At 38.5% G+C, this 22,095-nt stretch overlaps 1 long non-coding RNA gene across 1 annotated transcript in view; it reads right to left on the bottom strand.

The window, feature by feature from the left end:
- Nucleotides 1-1,661: 1,661 nt before the first annotated feature.
- The window catches only part of LOC123391553, a 47,030-nt gene continuing 26,596 nt past the window's right edge, over nt 1,662-22,095 (bottom strand). The window contains exon 3 of the long non-coding RNA XR_006606241.1: nt 1,662-2,272. This is a non-coding gene — a long non-coding RNA (uncharacterized LOC123391553). The remainder of the gene's footprint in view (nt 2,273-22,095) is intronic.

Here is a 22,095-nt window from a genome sequence, read left to right as displayed (position 1 = left end):
AAGTCAGAAATGAGAGAACATTCAGATAAACTTAAAAATGGAAAGTTTCTTAAAATATTTTAAAAATTAATTTTGGGACCCTGGCTGGCTCTATTGGAAAAGATTATGACTCTTGATCTTGGAGTTGTGAGCTCCATGCTGGATGTAGAGATTACTAAAATAAATTTAAAAACATAATTTTGTGCTTGCTGGGGATAAAGTTTAAGAATATGTTATGTATCTGAGACAATTTATTTACAACTTATATGCAATCACGATACAGCAACATTCTTATTTTCAGTGTCATGTCTGTTAGACAATGGCAGGAATGAGTAGTACAGTTGCTTCAGAAACAACTTGAATTGATTTGATAGATTGGTTTTACTCCAGGCAACAAAATTATAATCTAGGGATTTGTCAGTTATTCTATTAAACATGTTAGGGAGATTTTATTTCATATCTCTTCTTTACCATCTGGACTGAAATATATTTTTTAAATATTTTATTTATTTATTTGAGAGAGAGGGAGTGAGAGAATGAGAGCATGAGCAGGGGAGCCGAGGGAGAGAGGGAGAAGCAGGCACCCTGCTGAGCAGGGAGCCCTATGTGGGACTCTATCCTAGGACCCTGGGATCATAACCTAAGCACAAGGCAACTCAGGTGCCCTGGACTGAAATATTCTTAATTCATTGTTAAGTGCTTTCCATTCCCACTCAGTGCAATACCGTGTAAGATGAGTTAAGGGACCGAACTGGGCAGCATCCAAGTATTTTCAATCACATTGTAGACGTTTTTGCTTTTCCCAAAAAACCATATCAAGTAAACCTAAAGGTCTAAAGGAATATCAATGCTTTCTCATAACAGCAGCTAGACTTTTTGAGCAACTATCTTAGGCACTGAATTATACATTTTATATATGCTGTGTCTTATCCATTCATCAATCCGGCAAAGAACGTTTTTCTTATCTTCACTTTTTTCCCAGAGAACATCAAGGCTCAGAAAAATGAAGTAATTTGCCCAAGCACATAAAGAAAAGACTGGGAGTAGATTCAAACCCAGATCCATTTATCCTTAAAGTGCATGCTTTGTCCTTTCTAACTTCATGTGTCCCTTCGAATTTTTGGTATTCTGACCTATTACTTGAATGACTGCAAGGTCCACTTTGCTAAACAATATGCTGACAGTAATGTGCACATTTACCTACGACAGGGAACTGCTTCTGTTAACTCTGCTTGAGAGCAAAATGTACAGGACATTGTCAAGTATAGACGAATTGGGTCTTTTCCATACTGGAACTCAATAGCCAGAAGCAATATAGACCTAAGCTATGATTCTTACTAAATGCATGTTAGCTATCTTTGGCAGTGTGTGGATTCCTTCCTGTCACTACAATACTACCAGTACTGATTGTGATGATTTAATATCTATTTATTAGATAAATATAGGAAATTGCACTTTTAGGGAAAAAATAGTCACAGAATGACACTTTTTCCTAGATACTTATACATTATGAATTTACACAGTACTACGATCAGAAGTTTATAAAGACTCATGTCATTGTAAACCATATTGTGCTGCAGAACTTAAAAATTTATGTTTTATAACCCACTGAAGTGATGATAGTATTTTTATTTAGTGTAAACAATTCAAAATTTCTACCTTAACTCAGTGAAAATATGTAGTTCTTTCTATTTCATGTTTATTTCAGAAAAGAAGTAGTTACACAGTTGATTGTAGTTTGCACATCATGTATTAGGACAATTAAGTCTCTTACATGTTACCATATGAATCTCAAGTTTAAACAAGTGATTAAAATGAGCTTATTTTTTCTCTTAGCAAATTATTAACACGCGTGATTTGGGCTCTTCTTGCTCTTTGTACTATCTTACTATTATTACCACTTTGGCCGTATTCTTTTGTATAAACAGTTGCACCTCGCATGGCATATCGCTCTTCATTGGCACAATAAATATTTTTAAATAAAGCTGAGTCACAGAAATGTTAGGAAGCCTTCTCCCCAGGATTTCCTTTGTTAAGGGTTGTTACCATCTTGCCTGATTGGTAATTGCATTTTTTAGCTTTATTGATCATCTCTTCCTCTTATTAACTGTGGGTCAGTAGCTCCTTTGGCCACTTCCTCCATGTCCTCAGTGGAAAGTTTCTGTGACTGTGATGTCATAGGTGGCCTCCGTGAACCTAAATAGCTTCAGTTTTGTGTTCTTCCTTTGGGGAGTTTTTTTCTTTTTGGAGGCTTTTCTTTTCTTTTTCTCTTCCTTTATTTGGTATTCTTCCTCTATAATAAAAAAGAATGGAGGAAAAAGGATTGAGAATCAACCACTGGGAAAAGTAGAAATTAACTTTGGTTGTATAGGACTTGGGTACTCACTGTTGTCGCTTTTCCTGTCAGCTAAAGAAAGGAAGTGGACTGCGGGAAAGAGGACAAAGTGAAAAGGAAGCAGAAATCCAACCACTGAGAAGAGATGGCTGAACATTCATTTCTTGCCAGGTAATGTTTTTGTTCAGTACTACCAAGGCTGATCATGTCCTTTACAAGACATGAGCTGCTTCTGCAGTATTTGAGCATTTAGATTGATGTTAAAGTTAACTGGGTGTGAGAAGACAGAGTTGGGGTGTAGAGGGCTGCATGATGGATTCTGGGAGCCCCCTGTGCTCAGATCCTCGGGTCCTAGTGTCATTATTATGTGGTCTGGTGGCCAATCTCAGTCTGTTACAGGGTCCATGGACCTAGCATAGGAGCTATCAAGATACCATTTCTTTAGGCACTAGTTTACGTTTTTAGGGAGAAACAAGTCAATCACCAGGCAGACATAATTATGACGGTCTTCCAGAACCTCAAGAAGTCTTGTTTAGACCTAGGGGGTAGGCAAGAGAATCAGTAAAGACTGGGGAAAACCACTAAACCAAAAGACCCAGATGTTTTTTCTTTGCTATGAACTAACACTATGATCTTTGACAAATCTTTTTATTTCTCTGGTTCTATTTTCTAAATTTTTCAGATGAGTTGTCTCAGGTGCGCTTTAAAGCACTGTATAGTTTTGGGATTTTACTTCTATCAGCTGTGATCATTCATACTGTCCATTATATTGTTTAGTGCTGATGTCAACTATTATTACTAATCTTCGCTTATTAATTCATTAAGCAATTACTGGTGAGCATCCACAATGCATCCAGATCTGTGCTAGATGCTGGGGATACATCAGTGAATAAAGCTGACAAAGATTCCTGTCTTCTTCTCCCCACATCTCCCAAACTCACATTCTTGCAGACAGAAACAGGCAATAAACAAACAAAGAAGAAGAAGAAGAAGAAGAAGAAGAAGAAGAAGAAAATGTATATTGTGATAGTAAGTTCTATATTAAAAAAAATAAAACATGACAGGGAGGATCAGGAGTACTGAGGTGAGGAGGAGTTGAAATTCAAATGAGGTAGTTAGGATAAATCTTATTGAGAAGATGACATTGAGTAAAGACCTGGAGAAGGAGAAGTGAGCTGTATGGATATGAGCTGTAAAAGTAATACAAGCAGAGAGAGAGAGTGACCAGTGGCAAGATCCTAAAGCAGGAGCATTTCTGAATGTTCCAGAAACAGCAAGGGTGGCAGTGTGCAGGGGGGTCTAGGGGAGAAAACTAGGGAAGAAGTTCAAAAGGCTAGGGGAAAAACATATGGCTCTGTGGGCCATTGTAGAGATTTGGGCTTTTACTGTCAGTGAAACAGGAAACTATGACAAGCTCTGAGCCAAGGGATGATATAATTAATTACTGCAGCACTCCAGATGAGAAATGATGGTGGCTCACCAGGGCCATGTTTGTGCAAATTTAAGATGTGATTGAGGTCTAGTTCTATTTTGAAGCTGGAGCTAACAGGTTGTAGACAGTTTAGATACAGGGTATGGGAGAAAGAGAGACCCGTCTTGAGCTACCAGAAAGATCTAGCTGTCAGCGGCTTGGGAGGGACAGACATGGAAGAGATTCGGGGAGTGATACCAGGAATTAAGTTTGGGTATTTGAGTTTGAAGTCGAAATGAGCTCTGGCTGGGGGTCTATACCTGTGAGTCATCCATTTAGAGTTGGTATTTAAAGCCAAAAGACTTGGATGAAAGAGATCACCATGGGAGTGTGTGTAGACAGAGAAGAGATCAAAGGATTGAGTTCTGGTTCCTCCAACATGAGGAGGAAATTACAAAAGAGATGAAGAATGACAGCGGAGGTCAGGGGAAACCGAATAAATGTGTACTTCTATGTATCTCGTTCCTGAAGGAATTTAGATTTATTTATTATTTATTATTTATTATTATTTTTAGATTGTATTTATTATTTGACAGAGAGAGACAGAGAGAGAGAGTCACAGCAGGAGAGGGAACACAAGCAGGGGGAGTGGGAGAGGGAGAAGCAGGCTTCCCACTGAGCAGGGAGCGCAGTGCGGGGCTCGAACCCTGGACCCTGGGATCATGACCTGATTTGAAGGCAGCCACTTAATGACTGGGAGTCACCCAGGCACCCCAGCATTTAGATTTATAATCAAAGTTACTATAGTAAAACTTTTACTATAGTAAAACTTTGGCAGCTGAAAGTGAATTAGGTATTTCACAAATGGGGGTGTCTGTGTTGTTCAGTCAGTGGAGCATCCAACTCCGATTTGAATGGTACTTAAAAAAAAAAAGATTATTTATTTGAGAGAGATAGAGAGATAGCAACAGAGATAGTGAGAGAGAGCATAAGCAGGGAGGTGAGGGAACACAAGGGGAAGAGAGGGAGAAGCAGACTTCCTACTGAGCAGGGAGCCCAGTGTAATGCGGTACTCTTATCCGAGGACCGTGGTGTGACCAGAGCCGAAGGCAGACTCTTAACTGACTGAGCCACCCAGGAGCCCCTTGAATGGTACTTGCCAGGGTTGAATTCAGAACCTGGAAATTAAAACATGAGCAGATATCAAGAGTCAGACGCTTAACCCACTGAACCACCCAGGTACCCACATTTGGAAAGATCTTTTAAATACAGTATCATTTAAGTCATTGATATTATAAAGATACTGTAAAGAAATTGTCTAGCTTATAAGTTCTTCTTCAAATTTCCTGATTAGGTCGTTTAGTCATGATAGCTTTTCGTGTGTGTGTGTGTGTGTGTGTTTTAAAGTGTGGGAAAAATCTTTTTTTTTTTTTAAAGATTTTATTTTATTATTTGACAGAGATCACAAGTAGACAGAGAGACAGGCAGAGAGAGAGGGGAAAGCAGACTCCCTGCTGAGCAGAGAACCCAGTGCGGGGCTTGATCTCAGGACTCTGAGATCATGACCTGAGCTGAAGCTTAACCCACTGAGCCACCCAGGCGCCCCATCATGTGTGTTTTTAAAAGTAAGCAAAACCTTGAAGAATTCTGATGCTGTGGCAGCTGGCCAAAGACCATGTTTTCATTGTTTATCTGATTATCTTTTATTTATTGTGAGAGAAAAAGTAGGCATCACCTAAAGAAAGGGAAGATGTAAATGGTCTCCAGATGAATAAAGGGGTATTTCAAGAGAGTCCTCGCAGCAAAACTAGGTTTCTAGTTCTGTGTTACTTTGAAAGGAATGTCCTGCATAAAAATGTTAGACTGGGTTGACATATCATGAAAATAACTAAAAGGTGTCAGAGAATAGGGAATCTGAGAGAGGGAAACATTAACCTCCGTTTTTGTCAAGAGAAGAATAAAAGATTAAAGAAAGAACTTTTTCTCAAGAATAAGAACCACCTTTCCATATTGCTTTTCTCTGAGTTGCAGAAATGTTTCAGGTTGATGCAAATACATTGGTGAAGAAGCGTCAGATTCATCAAGATTTAGCTAATTCTGGTACATTTCTGGTAATTTCTGGTAATTACTGGGAGGTCAAATGGATTTGCTTTCATTCTTTTCTAGATATAAAATCCTATATGGAGGCAGGAGTAAAACTCGAAAGGTTAAATAACTAACAATTATACACTGAGAATAGCATGCCTCTACACAGTGAAGTTTCTCTTAGGTTTAACAAATATATTGGTGGACATGAGTGAAAGTGCAATTACTTTGACAGTTCATGTTAAGCGACAACATGACTTTCATGTAAGAACCAAATTGTTAAGCTATTCCTTAATCTGTTCCATATAGATATTTGACCAAATTTTTGTTATTACCTCTAGAATGTCAGTGTAGATAAAGGAGGGACTCCAGGCAGTCACCTGAGTGAACTCATTTATATCTCTGTTATCTTTGATTCTCCTTTAACACCCTCAACACCAATGCTGTTGACAAATCTATTTCTGCATTCCAGGACTGTTAGCTAATTATTTGCAGATCCTTGGAATCCGCAAACATTCAGAGACTAGCACTGAAGCTGATTGAAAAACTCCTTATGATAATTAAATTACTCTTGAATTTTTGTTGTGTATAAGGAAAAAAATCCAGAAATGGTCCCTTTTGAGATTCCGCCCAACCCAAATCACATAGAACTTTTAAAGTAAGAACATCAGAGATTAAGTGCTTTGTTTCAATTGCTTGCTAACTCTCAAGTTGCATTAATGTCACAGAACTCTCCAAATTTTCTGGTAAGACATAAAATCAAATGCATTTTACTTTCTGAACTGATGGATTTTATGCCTGAAATAGTAAATAAGGATACCATAGAATGCTTTGTGAAATTGTTTGAAATTTCTGACAATGACATATAAAATATTAGATAAGTTTCTTTAAATGAGTTCAAGAAACAGTCTTAAAAATGGGGAGAAAATGAATTTTACAGATTAGTGTTGGATGCTAAGAAGTTAGTTGACTTGAAATATTTTTTCATCAGTACAATGCCTAGGGCACTAATTTCTGAGACTTTGTTTCTCCTTTTATGAAATGGAAATTCTAATATTTTCCATGGATTTACCACATGGAAAAACAAAAAGTATACATAAGATATTTAGTGAAGATACCATTTATCTTTGCAAATACTATTATTTATCAGAAGAATTAATTCTAATGAATGTAAGTAGAGTAAGCAATTATATTCAACTTTAAAATTATTTTTTTTCTTTTTTCCAGTTTTTAAAATTGAGGTAGAATTGATTTATAACATATCAGTTTTAGGTGTACAACATGATGCTTCACTGTATGTATATATTGTGAAATGATTGTCATAATAAGTCTAGTTAATATCTTTCACTACTCATATTTGTATAATTTTTTCTTATGATGACAACTTCTAAGCTCTACTTCAACTTTTTAATTTTTAATTTTTAAATTTTTTTAGACTCAAACTTTTTTTTAGCAATTTTCAAATATATAATACCATATTATCATAACTCCTAAATATATAATACTGTATTATTAATTATAGACAACTACCTTTCTGAAACGTAAATACTATATAGTATTAAAAAAGTTCTTCCAAATCAGGAAAAGTGAACACCGGCGATATTTGTATTACTTGCCAAGAAAAACAAAGGTTTGAAAAGACATCTGAAAAACACTTGTGCAAACAGAAGTCTTCATAATAATGTAAGAGTGAAGATGGTAGGGAGAGTCTTTGAAAAGGATTGAATTAAAGAGCTGAGCAATGAGGCTAGATGGGGAATGGTACTATAGCCCTGAAAAATTGACAGTAATACATGCCCCACGGTGCATGTACGCAAAAACATCGCCATAGATGTTAAAAGCACAAGTGTATGTCTAAATGAGAACTTGATGCTATAGCCAAAGTCCTTCTCTTAAATTGTTGCCTTCTTAAATTAGCACTGAAGAGACTAGAACAGAACAGGATACAAAACAGACCTATATCTCTGGGCGGCTGATAGTGTGCATATGTTTATATAAAGTGTATTTTCTATAGAGGGATAGGATTGGAGGTCAGGATTAAGAAATGTAGAATTGCCATTATCCAAGTAAAGTGAGTTCATGACATTTGAGATTCAATTGTCAGAGAAGAAAGAGCACAGAGAACACTAGGTTTACCCTGACTTTATCCACTACTTTTAGCTTTGTTAAAAAAAAAAAAAAAAAAAAAAGGCCCAAATGCTTATTTTTAACTTGAAACAAAAAGAAAGGTATAGAGGAAGGGAAACAGGAGAAGAAGGGAGGAGAGAGGGATGGGGGAACGATTCAAGTACCAGAGAAAGGCTATGTTTATCCTGTGAAAATATGCATTTCTTTCTCTAACCAGCTCATAGTAGTTATAAAAATCCTGGCACACCATTTAGCAACTCCCCCCTCCCTGGTATTGTCTAGGGAAGAACAACATTAATTTCAGTTTACCACAAGTGCCATTATCCCATTTTTTTAAAAGCAGTTTTAAGAATTGTTTAATAAAAACACTCTAAGAGGTAAACAAAGAGCACTGAAAATTATTAAAAATATAACCATCTACCCCTGAGGGTAGAAGTTAAGGTCACCCTTCTTTCTCTCAATTTTCTGTCCTCAAACATTTCTGGAAAATGGTCTTTAGTTTCTGCAAGGAATTATTGGTAATAGTTGTAACCTCATGGTTTCACTAGCGATTCCAAGAACAAAGTTTGAGCTATGCCTATGGTTTATGGGTGCTAATTTAAGGTCCAACAATTTTTTTTCATAACTGTCTTTGTATCCTGTACATACCTGTTTACACTTTACATCTGTGTAGGGTCAAGCAGGCTCCAAGCCTCTAAACCCAGCCTAGAGTATTAGAATATTCTAACAAGGCGGTGACAAAGCACTTCGGGCAAAAGTCAATCAAGCTTCACTGGTTTGGTGTTCTACCTAGAGGAACTTGCCATTAGCATTTAGGCACAAAAAAAGATAAACTTCAGTAGTTAATGTGTGAGTACATTTTCTAAATAATCAGTCTTTGGCCCAAGAATGCCAAAATAAAGCCCTAGAATTCTTGGGGCACCTGGGTGGCTCAGTTGTTAAGCATCTGCCTTCGGCTCAGGTCATGATCCCAGGGTCCTGGGATCGAGCCCTGCATGGAGCCCTGCATAGGGCTCTCTGCTCAGCAGGGAGCCTGCTTCCTCCTCTTTCTCTGCCTGGTGCTCTGCCTACTTGTGATCTCTGTCTGTCAAATAAATAAATAAAATCTTAAAAAAAAAAAAAAGGCCCTAGAATTCTAGAAGGAAATATACACATAAGCTAAAATGCATACTTGAAATTAAAATAAAAACTTAAAAAATAAAATACATGTTCAATGAGCAAGTGTTAATCTTTTTTTCTCTCTCTCTCTTTGTATTTCTAAATCCTAGGATTTCTGGCAATAATTGTGACCATTGAGTGGCAGAATATTAACTACTCATAAAAAAATGTAGCTATCAAAGTTTCTAGAAAGATGTCATTGAGGCACTCTTTTACTTTAGTATAGACCAGGCCCAGGGAAAAGCTTTCAGGTAGCTTTTGAATGGAATTTTCAATATCTCTTAGGATAATCTAAATATATCCCACTACTTAGAGCTGGAGCCATGAAGGCTGTCACTGCTGGTGGGTGGAGGTTGAGTTACTGGGTAAATAATTCAGCAAACATCCTTCAATGAGGATTAAGTTCCTGGGAACTTGTGTCATAAAAACAAAAATAAATTCTACTACTTTCCTCAAATCTGTAAAGTTGATTTTCCTTAGGGTTATAATTTTTAGATATAAATTTGACACTGGTTTATTGTACTCACATACTTTCTTAAAAATGCTTGGACTCTCGACCATCTCAAAAGGGAAAACCATAGCTTATGTGGTCTTTAGGGATAATTACTATCTTTTCATGCTACCGAATTTTTACTATTTACAAATCGAAGTTTAGGATTGGATTTAGGGAGCTGAGAGGATCCGAGCTGTCTGTAGCCATGACATTGGACAATCTATTCCAAAAGATATTCTGCTTCTACCATTGTAAGAAAGTGTCTGATATTACAATATTTTTTTAAAGATTTTGTTTTGGAGGGGAGGGGGAAAAAAGAGACCGAGAGAGAGAGAGAGAGAAAACACACACGTGTGCACAAGCACAAGAAAACACAGGAGGGGCGGAGGGAGAGAAGTAGACTGTAGACTTCCTGGCTGAGTAGGGACCCAGTTGTGCGACTTGATGTGGGGCTTGATCCCAGGACCCAGGGATCGCGACCTGAGCTAAAGACAGATACTTAACTGACTGAGCCACCCAGGGGACATGATTTTACAATTTTTGAAACAGGTTTCCATTCGTAAGAGTCATATAACAAGCTTATATAAAATATACATTGGATATTTGAAAGTTGGATCTTGGGGCGCCTGGGTGGCTTAGTGGGTTAGGCCTCTGCCTTCAGGTCATGATCTTAGGGTCCTCGGATCCGGCTGGCATCGAGCTCTCTGCTCAGCAGGGAGCCTGCTTCCCTCTCTCTCTCTGCCTGCCTCTCTGCCTCTCTCTATCAAATAAATAAAACCTAGAAAAAAATTTGGATCTCTATCTCAAGAATCTATCTTATTAATAAACAGAATATTTAGTGCCTATATAAATAATTCCTTCACCATGATTAGTATTTTATAGTTTCCAAGGTTTACTTGAATGCATCATTTCACTGGATCTTCCCACCAGGCAGGGTAAGTGATGTTATCTCCATTTTACAGAGTAGGAGATTGAGGCTTACAGACTTTTGATGACTGACCTTGAATTTCAGAGTTAATAAAGTTTTTGAGAAATAAAGCAGCGTGGACCAACAAAAATAGCTAAAGAAACCCATTTTTGAGTCATTTTTTAAAAGTTTTTTGTCCTGAAGAAATCTTTCTTCTTCCTTAGTAAATGTTTCAAGATTGTCTGAACTATTCAGGGAATTAAAAAAAAAAAAAAAAAAAAGACACTTCCCCACCCCTCCCCCATGCTGTGGGAGTGGTGGTTTGGGAACTCTCAGCAGCAGCTTAAAAGTAAAGCTCTTTTTGTCCAAAGACACAGTATCCCAGAAGTACCCATGGAACTCTGTATAATCAGTGGAATGAGGCCAGCTATGGCACATTCCTTTGAGACGTTTTCATCTTGATTCTTGTTAAGATTCCCAGGTGTGTAAATAGGCTGCAGGATTCCCGAACTGGCTTTCTCTTATTTGCATCTCAACACTCAAGGAAGTAAACTGTGGGCCTTATTTCTCCCAAGATCTTTTGTAGTCTGTTAAACAGGAGTCAACAAACCATATTCTTGAATTTACTGGGTTACTGCTGTATTTCCATTCCTATGAAATTCATTACATTGTATCTAATTCCACCCATTTGTGGGTTATTTTGCCATCATTTAAAATATTTCTTATGCCCATCAAATGGTCTTTTCTGCATCAAAAAAAAAAAGTTTTATCTGGATATGTGGCATTTTCTTTTTTTTTTTTTTTAAAAGAAAAGAAAATTTTTTTTCTTAATTCTTAATAATCTCTATTCCCAAAGTGGGGCTTGAATTTATAACTCTGAGATCAAGAGCTACAGTCTCCTCTGACTGAGCCAGCCAGGCATCCTGGGGCATTTTCTAATATCAAGAACCAATGGCTTTACCAGTTATACTTACCAGCCACATATTAAACGTTGTTTGTTTCAGAGTTCAAATAAAGAAGGTAGTTAAGCTGCGGTCATTAGTCTATAACTTAAGGGCAGTCTTGGGAATCAAGCTTGGAATGTCTTTTGTACTCAAATCATGTATTTTACATCTCCCTAGGGAGTGGTGAGAAACTCTTGATGTCCCCTTATAGCTCCCACACTATTAGTCTCATCTTCCAGCTGGGGCTCTGCTTCCAACTTTCCTTCTTCATAGCTACTGCTGTGTTACTTCTAATTTTAATTTTTAGGGCCACCATTCTTACTTTGCTTTTCAGCAGATGGTGTATGAGCTGCAGAATTTATTATGCCTTGCTAAGGGGAAATCATGCCTGGAATCCTTGTCATTTCCAAGTTACTAAAGCAATTCTCTGATAGTTAATTTAAAAAAATTTATGTCATAAAACAAATAGCTTCTGTATTTTACATTTTCTGAGGTTTTTCTGTACAAGTAAATACAGAGAAGTGTATATAACTGAAGTAAAAATGTCTGTATAGGTGAAAAAATATTTTATTTCAGCAAGATGTCCTTTAACTTTTTATATAAAAATCTGAAGGATACAACTTTTCTATGTTGGCAGATAACTTTGCATTGAGAAATGAGTTTAAGATAATCCAATACATTCATTTTATTGAAATGACTGCTGTAAAGAAACTCTTATAATGTCTTTTAAAATTATCCTCTAGGTACAGATATACACACTTATTCATAGATAACTTTAAACTTCTCTGTACTATTTATATGTTTTATTGTCCTTTGTATATTACATTCTTTGATATTTGACATGAAAATGCAGAACTCTGCCATTTAATGCTGCATTGAATATTATCCTTTTTAAGTTTATATATTTCAACTATAGTATTTATATTGCTTTAGAGATAAAGTAGTGTTTCGTGTGCTTCTTAAATTTTATTTTTTAATTTACATAAGGTACAACTCACTTTTTTTGGTGGAGAGTTCCATGAATTTTGCCAAGACCAAAGCATCACCATACTCAGGATACAGAAAAAACCCCTTGATTCGATTTTCTCGTGCTATTTCTTGTACTCAAATCTTCCTTCTATTCTTATCAGCTGGCAACCGTTATTATTTTCTGCCCTTATAGTTTTGCTTTTTCCAGAATGTCAAACAAATGGAATCCTAAGGCATGCAACATTTTGAGTTTGGCTTCTTGCACTCAGCAAAGTAGTTTTCAATTGAAAGCATCCTTGGCTCACACAGAGGACATCTGACATATTTGGAGACATATTTGTTTGCTAGAACAGGGAGCACTGGGGGAGTCTGTTCTGGATCTGGCGGGAGGAGGCCAGGGATGGTGTTAAATATCCTATGGTGAACAAGACAGCCTCCCACAACAAAGAATTGTCTGGCTCAAAACATCAATGGTGCTAAGGTGGAGAAACACTAACTTCGCATAATGCATTTGAGATTCGTTCATATCGTTGCATGGATCAATCAGTAGTTCATTCTTTTTCAGTGCTCAGTAGTACTCTGTTGTGCGCAAGTATCATAGTCTTTATCCAGATACCCACTAATGGACATTTGGGTTGTTTCAAGTTTTGGGCACTTCTGAAAAACTTTTTTTTTTCTTTTTTTTCTTTTTTTTTTTAAGATTTTATTCATTTATTTGACAGAGATCACAAGTAGGCAGAGAGGCAGACAGAGAGAGAGGGGGGTGGAAACAGGCTCCCTGCTGAGCAGAGAGCCAGATGCGGGACTCAATCCCAGGACCCTGAGATCATGACCTGAGCCAAAGGCAGAGTCTTTAACCCACTAAGCCACCCAGGCACCCACTTATGAAAACTTTTGAGTGAACACAGTCTTGGGAGGAGGATTGCCTGATCATATGGTAAGCATATGTTTAACTTTATAAAAAATCCAAACTGTTTCTCAGAGGGGTTGTACTATTTTATTTTGCATTCCCACCAGGAGCACAAGAGAGTTGCAGTTGCTCTGTATTTTTGGCTGCATTGGGTATTGGATATATATATATATATATATATATATATATATTTATATATATTTTTTTTAAGTCATCCTCATGGATATGTGGTAGTATCTCAATCTCTTTGTGCATTTTGGTGAATTTTTAGAGTTTTAGAATTTAATGCACATTTTCTAAAATTTCAAAAATTAGTGTTATATAAATAAAGTATGTAATAGCTGCACAAAAGTTATGAATGTCTTTGTAAACTTTCATTCTTTCTTTCTTTCTCAGTATAGAGCTACTGATCCTTTTACAGTTCCTATCTTTTCTTTCCTTTTTTTTTTTTTTTAAAGATTTTATTTATTTGACAGACAGAGATCACAAGCAGGCAGAGAGGCAGGCAGAGAGAGAGGAGGAAGCAGGCTCCCGGCTAAGCAGAGAGCCCAATTCGGGGCTTGATCCCAGGACCCTGGGATCATGACCTGAGCTGAAGGCAGAGGCTTTAACCCACTGAGCCACCCAGGCGCCCCTTACAGTTTCTATTTTAATAGAACCCAATTTACCAGTGTTGGATTCTCTGATGTACAAAGATCTTCCCAACATGCCTGGCCCAGGCTACACGGACTTTGAAAAAAGGTGAAGGAGGAGGAGAAGCCAATCCCATTTTAGATAAAATTAAAGGACTGTTTGTAAGAGATGTACGCACTTCTTCTAGTTCACTGGGGAAAGGGACAAAACCTTGATATTCTCATTGTCTAGTGTGGTCCTTGGCTGGAAGTGAATTCCAGAGAAGTGGTTCTTGAACACAACAGAGTAAAATTATTTTTTCTTAGATTTAAAGGTTTGTAAAACATTTTCCTTTACTGGCTGGTGCTGAAATTACTTCCGAGATTCATGTAAGCAACTAGTTACCTACTCTCATGATTGCCACCTCTAGCAAGCCTTATTAAACGGTTTCTTGCATCTTTTCCTTTTTTTAAGCATAACTTTATCGGTCCGTCCATTTCCCTAGATTAGGTGTGTCAGGAGTATTGATGCTGAGTGGATGTTATGATTTCGCTTACAACCAGCTTGAAACTTGCCATCAGAAAGAATGAACTGTGACCCTCTATAATTCTAGTCATAATTCAAGGCTTCCAGGTGAGAGAAATAGATAGGAGGACCTCAGTCCCACTAATGGCTGTGGCTTCCTAACTTCGGACAGTTTGATTCATAAGGCCATAAGGCTCATGGCAGCCGATGAAAACAGAAAGAATGCAGAAAATTAATCTTAAAACTATGTGTAAGGAGAGTGCATCTACAGACCGGCCAGCAATCTTAGTTGGGTCTTTTTGCTAAGATGGGCTTTCCTCACTATTACGAAGTGAAGGCTTTCCTCACTATTACAGCATTGGGATCCAGCATTTTGGCCTTTCATTCCCAACAGTTTAACTGGAAACCTTGGTGCTGGCGGCCATTGGCACGCACAGCACTATGGCGTGAGGTATGAGTTCAGCGTGCTGTTAGTTCACTCACACAGTACAGAAATAGCCTGAGGTGACGAAAATGAAAACCCAACCCTAATTATTTGAGAACTGGAAATGAACACACAGTCCTCATCTGCATGCTTTACAAGACCACACTGTTTCACTTATACATATCCCAGTGAGAACGTCTCTGGGATCGGAAGATATTTAATTTATGTTTCATTTTAGCTAATTTATGGTCAAACTCGGGTAATTGCAAACACCACTTTAGGGGGGGTTAATGATGCCCTCATTTGAAACTGATGTAGTCCGGGTCTGGATTTATATTTGTTCCTTCCTTTCTCAATATTGTTTTACATTTTCCTTAGGGTAGGAGGTCACTTTTTTCCAAAAAAGTTCACTGCCATAGCAAACAATTGTGGGTTATTTTTGCTCAAGGACACTTGAATTTTAGATGTGAGGGTTAATTTGGCCACACAGTCACACAGATACTTCTGAATCAGTTCTATTTTCCACACTTGCATCTGACTCAGCTGTGCTGATTAAGAACATGAATCATGAGGGGCACATGTGTGACTCAGTCGGTTAAGTGTCTTGCCTTCGGCAAAGGTCATGATCCTGGGGTCCTGGGAGCTCCACATTGGGCTCCCTGGTCAGTGAGGAACCTTCTTCTCCCTCTCCCTCTGCTGTTTCCCTGTTTGTGCTCTCTCTCTCTCTGACAAATAAATAAATAAAGTGTTTAAAAAAAAAAAAAAAACAACAACCAAGAATCATGACTGTGCATTCAGACTTAGACCTATGTCTTCCTAGCTAAGACTCTGGGCACATTGCTTCTGGGAGCTTCCTTTTCCTCATCTCTCAAGTAGTGATAATAATACATCCCTATATTATAATGTGGTCACCAGGATCAAATGAGGAGTAAATGCTTGGCATGCACTAAACGCTCAAAATACTATTATTATTTGCTCTATGGATACCATCAACTCTTGAAAATGTGTTATATTGTAGACAACTCAAATTGTGTACAAAAGAAAATAATCTTATATCAAGTCATCAACTAGAACTCCCACAGTTTGTGCTGGTACTATTGAATTAATTTAGTGTTATTAAAGGCATGTATTTATTTTTTTGTTTGGGATTTATTTGTTGTTATTGTTGTTTGGAAAAAGATGTATTGTTCCTGCAGAAAAAAATCCATCCCCTCATTTACATGCATAAAATCTGTATCTTCCTTCCTTGGTTTTGCATCACTACTCCTGACTGCTGTATGGTTTATATCTTATGGCTACTTGTTGGCTCTGATTTGTGAGACTGATCTAGAAAAAATAGGAATTTCCTTAAATGTCAAATGTGTTTGGTGCTGTCTGATTAACATGGACCACTGCAGTGGTGATTTCTTTCAGGAACAGATAACTTTAAATCAAACTTTTTTTTTTTTAGATTTTATTTATTTATTTGACAGACAGAGATCACAAGTAGGCAGAGAGGCAGACAGAGACAGAGAGAGGAGTAAGCAGGCCCCCTGCTGAGCAGAGAGCCCGATGTGGGGCTCGATCCCAGGACTCTGGGATCATGACCTGAGCTGAAGGCAGAGGCTTTAACCCACTGAGCCACCCAGGCGCCCTAAATCAAACTTTTATGATTGGCAGACCCATAAAACTTACAAAGCAGAGAGATTTTTTCTAAGTTCAGAATTATATTTGCTTTATGCCTATCTGATTTCATGGTATTTGAAAACTTTATTTTTATTTTTTAATGAAACATCTTTCAAAATTCAGGGTTGCTGAGTGGAGACACATTCATTGTCTCTCCCTCATCAAGGCAACCTCTTGCCTGGGTGGCTTCCACGTCATCTTCTTGTTTATCTTCCTACTTTGTCCAGCATTATCTTTCCGGTCTTGTCTGGATGATCTTTTATAAAAATATGTATCTAATTGTGTCTCTACCCTGCTTAAAATCGTTCATTGTTTTCCTTTTGCTCATAGGATAGAGTCAGAAGTCCTGACCTTGGCTTCCAGGCCACTGACCTACCTCACCACAGCCATTCTGCCTGAATGCCACACACTTTTTGGCCAAACCATACGTGACATCATGTTAGTTTTTCCTGCCCCTTTCCACCGAATGGCATGCCCCTTTGGTCTTCCACAGATGGAATGTCAGCTCTCTTTCTCCCCCTCCCCACTGCCTTACCCTTATCTCCTTCAATGCTCAGCTTAAATGTCATTTCTCAGGGATGTGTCTCTTAGTCTCTTACGTGTGGTCAGATTCTCATACTGTATATTTCTTGGCATTTTATATTTCTTGCTAACATTTACCATAGCCCTAGGAAAATAGTTATGAGGTTAAATATTCAATTTCCCCAGAATTATGTATGTAAGCTTTACGAGGGAAATTTTGTTTAACAAAATAGTCAACAGCTACCACAGTGAATGTCTGCTAAGCTTTTGACTGATATTTGTCAAATACATGATTAAATGACATGTTTATTACTATGCTGTCAATGTTTCAAATACAGGAGATACTCAGTATTATTTGATGACTAAATGAAAATGTTGTCTATTTAGGAAGAAAAGGGGTGAGTGAGTTGAAGTGAATCACAATGAAAGGACCCTCTGAGGATGACAAAAACCTCAGGAAAAGATGTAATGAACTATTTGGATGATTATCAGCTCACTGGAGTTTTTTGTGTGTGGAGAGTTCCCCCAGTTGTGCTTACTTAAGGAGTTTGGAAGGCGATGCACTTGTGTCAGGATACATGGTTCTGTCGCTGGCTGGCTGTGTAACTTCAGAAGGTCATGTATCTCCTAGATCAGGAAGGACACGGGGACCCTCCTGCCTCCCCACCCAACATCACAGGTCTATGAGGGTCCCAGGAGACGTGTGAAAGTACTGTGTAAGCCATAAATGGCTATAGATGGATGATTATTTAACTGTGCAAGAAATTTATAATAGGTTGCTGGTAAAAGAATTAATCCGTTTGGAAGGGCATGAAGTCCCCTCTCCTAATATCTCTTTCCAGAGTTACTCACCTTTGCCAGTTTCTCTGTTCCTGTCCTTCTACATATGATCCATGAATTGGTTGATCCGTGTGTGTGTGTGTGTGTGTGTGTGTGTGTGTGTTCATAAGCACACACGCAAATGTATATGCAAACCCCAAAACTGAAAATCAGATCATAATACAGCTCAGCAGTTTATTTTTCCAGTTCCTGCATCTTGAATATTTTGATGACAGTGCATATGGAGTTCTTTGAGCATAGTATTCTACTGTGTGCATCTGCTGTGGTTTATCTTATTTCCATGTTGAAGGATATAGAGCTTGTTTCCATTTTGTTACTACTATAACCAGTGCCTCAGGGAACACCCCGTTTGATTTCTCTTCTCTGATTAAAATCATTCAGTAGCTTCCTATTTTTCCCCCTGCACGTACATCTCAGACCACGTGGCTGAAGTCTGGTGCTCACTGAGTAGCGCTAGAACTGAAGTTGTCTTTACCATATTACCTCTGGTTTCAGGGAAGTTTCAGAATTGTTTTTAGTGTAGCTTCCCTGCTCTGGTGAAGGTGGCCTGTTCTCTGCATGTGACTTTCTTATTTTATCTTTTCACCTTTATAAATCTTGTGCTTAAACATGTTCCTTTGACTCTTTCTTTGTATACATTTCTAAAAATCCACCTCTTCCCAAAAAGGCTGTGTGGGCTAATTCAACTACAGTTTTTTGATGCCATCAATATTCTAGTTGTTTTTTTAAAGCAAGCTGAACTGTTATAGTGTCCATCTCACTATACGAGAAACAAATGTGAATATGAGAACTTTCTAAGATTTCTTTAATTATTCCTTGTTTGTAAGTTGTCACATTCTAAGTTTTCTTTTTTCTTTCTTTCTTTTTTTTTTTTTTTTTTTTTTATTTTATTTATTTATTTGACAGAAAGAGAGAGTGTACAAGCAGGGGGAATAGCAGACTCCCTGTGATCCCAGGACCTTGGGATTATGATCTGAGCTGAAGGCAAATGCTTAACTGACTGAGCCACCCAGGCACCCCTGTCACAATCTAAGCTAACAATGGCTAACAGGTGTGCCCTAGCCTACCCTGCGGGGTTCTCCTGCCAGATTTTGCTCACTATATACACCTTTGCTTTTGCTACTGCTGAGTGCACATGGTGCCGTGTGCAAGATGGTGCGATATGGTTAAAGTGGGATGAAACCTTCCTTTGTAAGAGGTAAGAGGAATTCCTTAACATCAGATCAGTACCGAAATATGTTTACTGGCATGGGCCAGAATTTTGCCTCATGAATATTTCAAAGACTGTGGTCAGGGCAGTGAAGCAGTTAGAGTCAACAGTTACATACACGGAGACGAGCTGTTGAGCAAAGTAACTATGGAGGCATTTCTCAGCCTCGTAAGAAATGATTAGGTTAGAGCCCTAGCTGTGTTGTAATGGTTTTTATTTGTTGACGCTGTTTTGTATTTATTCAGTGTTCCTTTAAGGACACAGCCGCCCAAACTCCAGAATTAAAACTGGTGCCTGCAACAATTTTTTGCTAGCCAGAAGGTCTTTCCAGAACAAAGGAGGTGTCTTTTCTATTTTTAAAGGTCTGTGATGCCTGCTGTAGAGTTGAGTAACAGGTACTCAATACATATTTCTTTTTTCCCCCCAGTCTTTTAATAGTTTTTTAATTTAAGTAATCTTAACGCTGAATGTGGGGCTCAATCTCACGACCCTGAGATTGAGAGTCATTGTATGCTCTTCCAACTGAGCCAGCGAGGCACCCCAACAAATGCTTTTTACTATCCATTGGCACTTGGCAGCACCAAGCAAATGAAAGCCCAAGCCAAAAACTAAACAACAAACCACAAGTGAAAAAATTAGAACTAGCTTGTAAGGTGCTGTAGAAGTGAGACTTACTTCTACACAACTCTGCTGATTTGGAGCGAAGAAACAGTACACATAGGAGAAATGCCTAGAGTATTCTCTTAAGAATAGCCATGGACAAAACCAACAAAAACAGTAAAATAATGAATGCAGCATCTGTGCTGCAGGTTAACCTATTAATTTTTAATAATAGGCTTTTTGTTTTTTTTTTTAAAGATTTTATTTATTTATTTGACAGAGAGGGGGAGAGAGAGAGCAAGCGAGGGAGAGAGGGAACACAAGAAGGGGGAGTGGGAGAGGGAGAGGGAGAAGCAGGCCACCTGCTGAGCAGGGAGCCCGATGTGGGGCTCGATCCCAGGATGCTGGGATCATGATCTGAGCTGAAGGCAGTCGCTTAACCAACTGAGCTACCCAAGTGCCCCTGTTTATTTTAAATATAGTACCACGTTTTAGTTTTCAGAACAGCCTTGCATGGGTAATTAGAATCATGTAAATGAAGTGAGCCTCGGAGCATTCATACAACTTGCTCAGGTCACATTGCAAGTAAAATAGCAGGGACAGGACTCGAGCCATTTCCAGCTGATGCTAATACAAATATTCTAACTGTTGTTTTCTCCTGGGTCTCTTCAGGTAGGAAGGGTAGAAAGGAGTACAGGGCTTTTTGGTCACATGGGTACAACTGGCTAGCATTAGCTGAAACATCTCAACAAACTTTTAACAGATAAAAAGTTCCGGGAGCAAAGGAATTCCAAGATAATTTGAAAATTATCTTCTTTTCTCTCCCTGAAGCTCGGTGCCCCTGGCTCGGAGACACCAGGGCTGCTCTACGGCAGTCCCTCGATCATTCTGGAAGGTAACGTCTGGCACGGGGATGTCGGAAAGGCTCCTGTTCGTCAGGAGGTTGGACACACCTTTGGTGAAGGATCATTACCTACCCAGAATATCCTTATAATTCCCTTATGGGTCACTTACATTTTATCACTTCCTACGGGTCATTAGACCAGAGAGCTTTCAAAGACAGGGCCCGGGGAGCAGGTGGGCGACAAGGTCATTCAGGCAGGAAACAGCCAGGCTGCGTCACAATGTGCTAGTCTCTGAAGATACAAAGAGGCCGTGACAGGAGCCTCTTCTAAACCAATACTGTAGCTTCATGCCGTCCGGCTTACAAAGGGAAGAACAAAGACTTGGATGGAAAACAATTCTTCACAATTCAAGGAAATAAAAGGAAGCGGCGGTCTGGGTGATGCAAAAAGGGAAATGCCCCCACACCATTTTCTATTTGGTTGTGGCAGCATCACATGATTTCTTCTGTCCAGCAGGTATCCTCATCCTCGTTTGGTTTTGTTTGAGTGAGGTTAAAATTTGGTTTCAATTCATGGCTATCAAGCCTGACTGCTATAAAGGGTGATCAGGTCTACCTTGAGTGCTGCCAGAAGAGCCTCTCCAGAGTGAGTAGTGTTGTTCTGAAGCAGTTTGTGCCCCCGTTCCTGGGTCTCCAGAAGGAGGTTTACAAATAATGTGGATATTAACTTTGCACACATTATGGCCGTTCTGCTCATTTACAAGTTCACTGGATTTTATAGACGGGACTCCGGTGGGTCGTCTTTGAGGATTTTAGATCCAATAGAGTAGAAGGATCTGCCTCATAAATTTAATGTGAGAGTTCAATGAGGAATATACAGGAAACAGTTTGAGCTGTTAGTAGCAGCAGCAGAAGGAGTTCTAGAATGTGTGAGAAAGACAATGTCCTCTCTGCTAATAGTATTTGGAACTCATGCTGAACTTGTCTAAATAAAAGCTGCAGGTATTCATACTATTATTTAAAATTTTATTTATTTATTTGAAAGAGAAAGAGAAAGAGTATGAGTGGAGGTGGGGGGCAGAGAGACAAGCAGACTCCCCACTGAGCGGGGGAGTCTGATGCAGGACTAGATCCCAGGACCCCAAGATAGTGACTTGAGCTGCAGGCAGATGCTTAACCAACTGAGCCACCCGAGTGCCCCAAGATGCCAGTGTTATTTATTAACTCATTCAGCAGTGAGTTACTGAGAGCTTCCTCTGTTCCAGGCAGTGTTGTAAACGCTGGGGTGAAGCAGTGACTAAGACAGACCAAACCTCTGTGTTACAAAGTTTGTATTCCAGGGGCATGCAAAATGGCCTTTCTTATTTTCTTTAAAACACTTCTTTTGGTGGTCAACTGTCTTATTTTTTTGAATTTTCAAAGAAAGCCTTCATACAGAGGTTAAGAATTTTATTTTGACGGGAACAAAATTATTTTGTACTTTTATTTATTTACTTCAACTCTCCTATAAAACTCTAGAGTTTAGGGGCGCCTGG

This window comes from Mustela putorius, unplaced genomic scaffold, assembly GCF_011764305.1.
Source record: "Mustela putorius furo isolate JIRA1106 unplaced genomic scaffold, ASM1176430v1.1 tig00000242_pilon_pilon_pilon, whole genome shotgun sequence".
Classification (NCBI taxonomy): domain Eukaryota; kingdom Metazoa; phylum Chordata; class Mammalia; order Carnivora; family Mustelidae; genus Mustela; species Mustela putorius.
Note: the sequence above shows the minus strand (reverse complement) of the source record. Positions and strands in the feature narration are given on the sequence as shown.